Raw genomic sequence first — 6,641 nt, 5'->3', positions numbered from 1 at the left:
AGAGTGTATGTGGGAGAGATATGAGACTCAGTGAGAGCAGCTGACTGAATATACTGCCAGGGCTGTGACTTGATCCCTCCTTTTGCTCCTGCATGCTCACACACACACACACACACACACACACACACACACACACACACACACACACACACACACACACACACACACACACTTTCCTATCCAGGTGAGTAGTTCTAACAGATAGAGTTAACTCCCTTCCGCCGCCTCCATCTTCCCCACCCTGTTAAGTTAAAAGGTCCACACCTCTGTGCGTCAGCCCCCCCTCCCGCCCGTTGCATTCCACCCCAGCGGGAGTTCACCTGTGTGGGCTTGACACTCTGCAGTCAGTCCCCTCCTTCAGCAGCCTCCTCCCATGCTCTTGGGAGTGGCACACAGAGCAGCTCTGCCTGCAGGCTACGGGAAACAGTTCTGTGATTTGTGTTTACACAACCGTGTACTCATACTTGCAGGGCACATTTTCTTCTTGTACTTACATCTTCCAGTATTTCATATTAATGTACTGATTGCCACACTTCACAGTCCTCACTGTGTTTCCTTTTTTTGGTGTAGGTACATTTTAAACTGAAGGTAAAGAAAATTTCACAGTTTCAATGTTTAAATATATTCAAGTGTCATTCTCACAATTTGTTGGAACATCTTTCCAACCGAACAGCAAGAAGAAGTATATTAATGCCTGATGGGGCAGCTCGTAAGAGCTCCGTGTTCCAACTCTGCACGACATCGCATTTTGTTCAAACTCATGTATGGAGGTTCTAAAGTGCGAAACAAAACATTTTTTTAAAAAAGGGAACATTTTCAGTTTGATCTGTTTTCTTTTTTTCTTTTCTCTTTTAGGGGGTCACGCTTTTGAATTTTATTTATTTTTTTCATGTTTGGATTTTGCAGCTCAGGACTCCTGCAGTGACATTTGCCCAGCACGACAATGGTCAGTAAAAGAAGCATATATTTATTAGGGGTGCAACAATACTCGTATCGATATTGAACCGTTCGATACAGTGCTTTCGGTTCGGTACGCATATGTATCGAACAAAACAAAAAAATTTATTTATTTTATCAACTTTTCTTCTGACGATGCTGTCTGTGTTGAGCGCTCAGTGGATCTGCGTTCGACTACTCCGCCTAGGCTGCACTGTCGAGTGCAGATCCACTGAGCGCAGCACAAGCTAGCAAGACAGAAGCTAAGCTCGTTGCAACATGGCAACTGCCTCAACGCTACCCGAAATTGAACCTCCCCCACCCTCATTCAGATCTGGCCTTTGGAACTATCTTGTTTTTCATGTGAAGCATGACCCTGATGGTAAGCGCGTCATGGACAAAAGTAAAACAGTGTGTTGGATGTGCCACGCAATGCTCAATTGATGGGAACTAGTGCGTTAGCGCAGTTAGCTTGTTAAGGTGTTGGCGCCGTCCAGCCCCACGCACGGGGCGATCCGCGGTAACTTGTTAACGGAGATTTGCCGCGTTATGATGTTAACGTCATTTTAACAAGATTAACGCTGACAGCACTAGTGGGAACACAATGAATATGACTGCACATTTACTCCGACATCATCCTATTGCAAAGACAAGTGGAAGCAGACAAAAACAACAAGCACGCATGCTACAAACTTTACCCGAGTCATTTAGACAGCCGTTAGCACAGGATTCTCCTTATGGGGACCTGATATGTTTAATATGCTGCTGAGAATATAGCCCAGAAGAAGCGTATAGTATAGCTTTTATTTTGGAAAGAGCCATTTCTCTGTAATAAACTCTCTTTTCCAAAGATGAGTGATTCCTCGATCAGATAGATTTATTTTTATTATTTTGTTGTTTCAACAACATTAAATTTAAAAACTGTACTTTTGAGTTAAAATATATATTTATAATTTTAATAAATGACAAATTAAAAAGGCATGAACATTTTTTTGTATCGAAAAAATATCGAATCGTGACACCAAAGTATCGAACCGAACCGAACCGTGAATTTTGTGTATCGTTGCACCCCTAATATTTATTATTGGTTGGGTTAGCAACATCAGGACCAGTTGGCCAAAGTCCCAAATTGAAATTGTGTTTCTTTTGACTTGATGGCTGTGAAGGCCATCCAAGCACACAACTCATTCTCATGTTGAAGAAACCAGTTTGAGATGAGTTCAAAATTCAATTTTATTTATACAGCGCCAAATCACAATAACAGCCGCCTCAATGCACTTTATATTGTAAGGTAGAGCCTACAATAATACACACAGAGAAAAACCCAGCAATCATATGACCCCCTATGAGCAAGCACTTTGGCGACAGTGGGAAGGAAAAACTCCCTTTTAACAGGAAGAAACATCTGGCAGAACCAGGCTCAGGGAGGGGCGGGGCCATCTGGCTGGTTCCTTTGGTTACTCTCACTTTCATATCAACTTCAAGATGTCTCCACTGACCTCCGGCATCAACAAGGCATTTTTTGACCTAACAGCTATGCCACGTTCAAAGTCACTCGGGTTCTATAGCGTAGGGGGCGGCCCAAAAGCAATTCGCCTGCCACCAGGCCTTGTGATGTTTATCCAGCCCTGCCTATGAGTGAGAATCATTTCCATTTTAACACTATATTGCTGCAGTGTTGAGTGATCTTCACAGGAAAGCACTTGTGCTGCTGTGTGCTCGCTTGTGTTCCGGTTGAGTTCTATGAGAACCCACATATTAGATGTCTGTTTTGGACTTTAAAACACTTCAACTATTATCTTTTACTTGCCTACATTCCTTCAAAACCCATGCCCCTCAGGCTTTTTTGTTTAGATGTCAGGATTCTCATTAATCATTGGACTGTTTTGTTGTTAAACGTTCTCAGTAAACCCCCGCTCTGCCCTTTTACTGTAACTAACCCTTTAATCTTTGCTTCAGTCTAAGTTTTTGCTCTTTAATAAATTTCTTGCATTGCATGAAGTTTGCAAAAGGAAGTAGCAGAAATTCCAGTAAGGGGCAGAGTCCAATTGAGCAATTTTATGTGTATTTATCTGGAAAGCCTTTTCCTCTGCTCTCCAGCAGACCACACATCAGGTGTTAAAGGTTATTCACAATCACTTACTGTCTCCGCATCACATCTTATCCAACGCGTGGACCAGATCTGGGATTTAAGGACTCAAACTTAAATGTGAAAACATCTCTTTTCCCTTTCACAACATGAGCAGCCTGAATGGGGACATACACTCCTAGCAACCAGATCTGGTTTGAGACAATGGCTGACTCTCCAGGGGAACAAAACTTGTTAGAAACAACTCTTCTTATTCAACACTTTTTGTATTTTGGCTAATGCTGAAGGAGAGATGCCAATCTAAACAGCCCTTTCAGATGTTGAACGAGTTAAGGGGAAGGTGTGGCACACCTGCTGTATCGTTTGTACAATCAAGCAAGGGATCATGTGAAAGAAGCTTTGTGCTAATTATACATGTACATACATGGTTATACATATACCAGTCAGTTACCATGATTCACCCTCAGTGGGAACTAAAGGTAAAATTGATAATAAACCGTTCAAGGACCACAAATACACTGCTGGTTCCTGCATATGCAGACATGCTGATTATGAGTTTAGACATTACTTACTGTTTACACGATGCTCCTGTCGTGAATCGGACTCATCTGCAGAATTGATGGAGCTGGTTTTCTCCCTACCGCAGGCAGCTGGAAAGAAAGGGGTAAAGTTTTGGATTCAGACAAGAAGCCCAACAAGAATGTCCCCATTTCCCAGCTCCCCTCTCCACGTTTCAGTCTGAGTCACTGGCCCACTCTTTGCCAATTTACATGACAAAAACTGCGCTTGTTGGATCACTGAGTTCATTCACCACTTATAATGGCGTCTCCCCGTTCTTCTTCTTCCCACTAATAAATCTGCTACTACGCACACATTTCACACACAGCTTTGCAACCATGTATGCTACAAAACAATCATGCTACCAATTAATAACTTTGGTAAAACTGTGCGTTGAAGTGTAGCAACAAAAATTTCCTCATGTCAAATATCTCTATAAAAGCACAAATAACTACCCTTTACATTGTAATAGAAAGCTGTGTTAATGAGGTTGACATGTAGTAACGCAGACTATGTGAATAATTACCTCAATAAAAACACAGCTACTCTGTCATTTTAGGGGTAAAATGCTATATGCTAACAGAAAAAGTAACACTTGTTTTAATTAGGTTTAGCTAGTATTAGGGAGTATTAGGACCACATTAAGAAAATAAACTGTAATGTTCACATTTTGACTTTTTTTTTTCTCAAAATAATATTAATACTTTTTTACTTTATTGCCAAAATGGTAGATATTTTTTTCTTAATGTAGCCGTGTACTCCTTTGTAGCTAGCTATTAATTAGGGTTAGGGGGAAAAATGGAGTTTTATTAAATAGTGGCTCAGGGTTTTTTTTTTAAATCAGGTTTAGCTACATTAACACAAGTTTTAAAATGTATTAACATAAGGGTTTTTGTGTACACATTTTTGAGTCATATCGTGATGACAGTGGATAAATGGGGTAAAGTTGTAACCTGCTCAGCACAAGCTGTACATTGGGTGTGTCTGACGGGCTCACCTCCAAAGTGTGCCCACTCTTGTTCCTTTTGAATTATAACCCATGGGGAAAAGGTTTAAAAAGAAAAAACAAAATAGAAATGAATAATCAACCTTACTAAGGTTTTAATTGTGTATGAAGGTTTATAAAAACACCTAAACATAAAAACAAATATACTGCTACAGTGGGGCAAAAAAGTATTTAGTCAGCCACCGATTGTGCAAGTTCCTCCACTTAAAATGATGACAGAGGTCAGTAATGTGCACCAGAGGTACACTTCAACTGTGAGAGACAGAATGTGAAAAAAAAATCCATGAATCCACATGGTAGGATTTGTAAATTAGTAAAATTAGTAAAATAAAAATAAGTATTTGGTCAATAACAAAAATACAACTCAATACTTTGGCTCAAAATCTCACGATACATGGCCCCATTCATTCTGTCCTTAACACGGATCAGTCGTCCTGTCCCCTTGGCAGAAAAACAGCCCCATAGCATGATGTTTCCACCCCCATGCTTCACAGTAGGTATGGTGTTCTTGGGATGCAACTCAGTATTCTTCTTCCTCCAAACACGACGAGTTGAGTTTATACCAAAAAGTTCTACTTTGGTTTCATCTGACCACATGACATTCTCCCAATCCTCTGCTGTATCATCCATGTGCTCTCTGGCAAACTTCAGACGGGCCTGGACATGCACTGGCTTCAGCAGCGGAACACGTCTGGCACTGCGGGATTTGATTCCCTGCCGTTGTAGTGTGTTACTGATGGTGACCTTTGTTACTTTGGTCCCAGCTCTCTGCAGGTCATTCACCAGGTCCCCCCGTGTGGTTCTGGGATCTTTGCTCACCGTTCTCATGATCATTTTGACCCCACGGGATGAGATCTTGCATGGAGCCCCAGATCGAGGGAGATTATCAGTGGTCTTGTATGTCTTCCATTTTCTGATGATTGCTCCCACAGTTGATTTTTTCACACCAAGCTGCTTGCCTATTGTAGATTCACTCTTCCCAGTCTGGTGCAGGTCTACAATACTTTTCCTGGTGTCCTTCGAAAGCTCTTTGGTCTTGGCCATGGCGGAGTTTGGAGTCTGACTGTTTGAGGCTGTGGACAGGTGTCTTTTATACAGATGATGAGTTCAAACAGGTGCCATTCATACAGGTAACGAGTGGGGGACAGAAAAGCTTCTTACAGAAGATGTTACAGGTCTGTGAGAGCCAGAGATTTTCCTTGTTTGAGGTGACCAAATACTTATTTTCCACCCTGATTTACGAATAAATTCTTTACAAATCCTACCATGTGAATTCATGGATTTCTTTTTCACATTCTGTCTCTCACAGTTGAAGTGTACCTCTGGTGCAAATTACTGACCTCTGTCATCATTTTAGGTGGGGGAACTAAATACTTTTTTGCCCCACTGTATATACATGCCCATTTTCATATGTATATTTTAACTTCTAGATGGCTGAATTAATGTGACAGTTTTCAGGAAAAAGGGGCCTTTAACTTTTCACTGTCCAAATTCTACCAGTGTTATCAGGGTTTTAGCAGTTGGATGACTGTTTGAATATTAAATGTATCAAGAGTCTGGTGGTGTAAACTGTAAAAGCTGAAGTAAAGCCCATGAAGCAAATAGCATAACGCTGAGTCAATGGAGAGATCTAAGACTGCAACTTCCAGCTATTAAATGCTCAGGGAGGACTTGCCAGGTGCTCCCAGGAACCTGCAAGGCATGACTATGGGACAAACAGAGCACTACAGGGCAGGCCCCGCCAAAGCACAGGGCTCAAGTTATAAGCTTTCAAGTCAGATAACATCAGCCAAATGTGATAAAACAACTATCCAATCAGCTCCAGTCTGGCTCTAATTGTATTTCCTCTATCCTAAATCACTGAAGCTTGGAGAAATCACAGTTGTGCCACCAGCAGTCTTCAGCCATTCATTTGCATTCCAGGCTCTGCAAAAACATGTTGAGATGCAATAAGAACACGAACATGCAACTCTACCAAATGCATGACTTCTATAGAGGCTTGTGGCCAAATGTGGGTATGATTCAACTGAATGTCATAAATGAGTCAGTGCT

Source organism: Diplotaxodon limnothrissa, linkage group LG8 (assembly GCF_057381915.1).
Source record: "Diplotaxodon limnothrissa isolate DT_005_m linkage group LG8, D_limnothrissa_male_GT1.1, whole genome shotgun sequence".
In the NCBI taxonomy this organism is placed as follows: Eukaryota; Metazoa; Chordata; class Actinopteri; order Cichliformes; family Cichlidae; genus Diplotaxodon; species Diplotaxodon limnothrissa.
Note: the sequence above shows the minus strand (reverse complement) of the source record.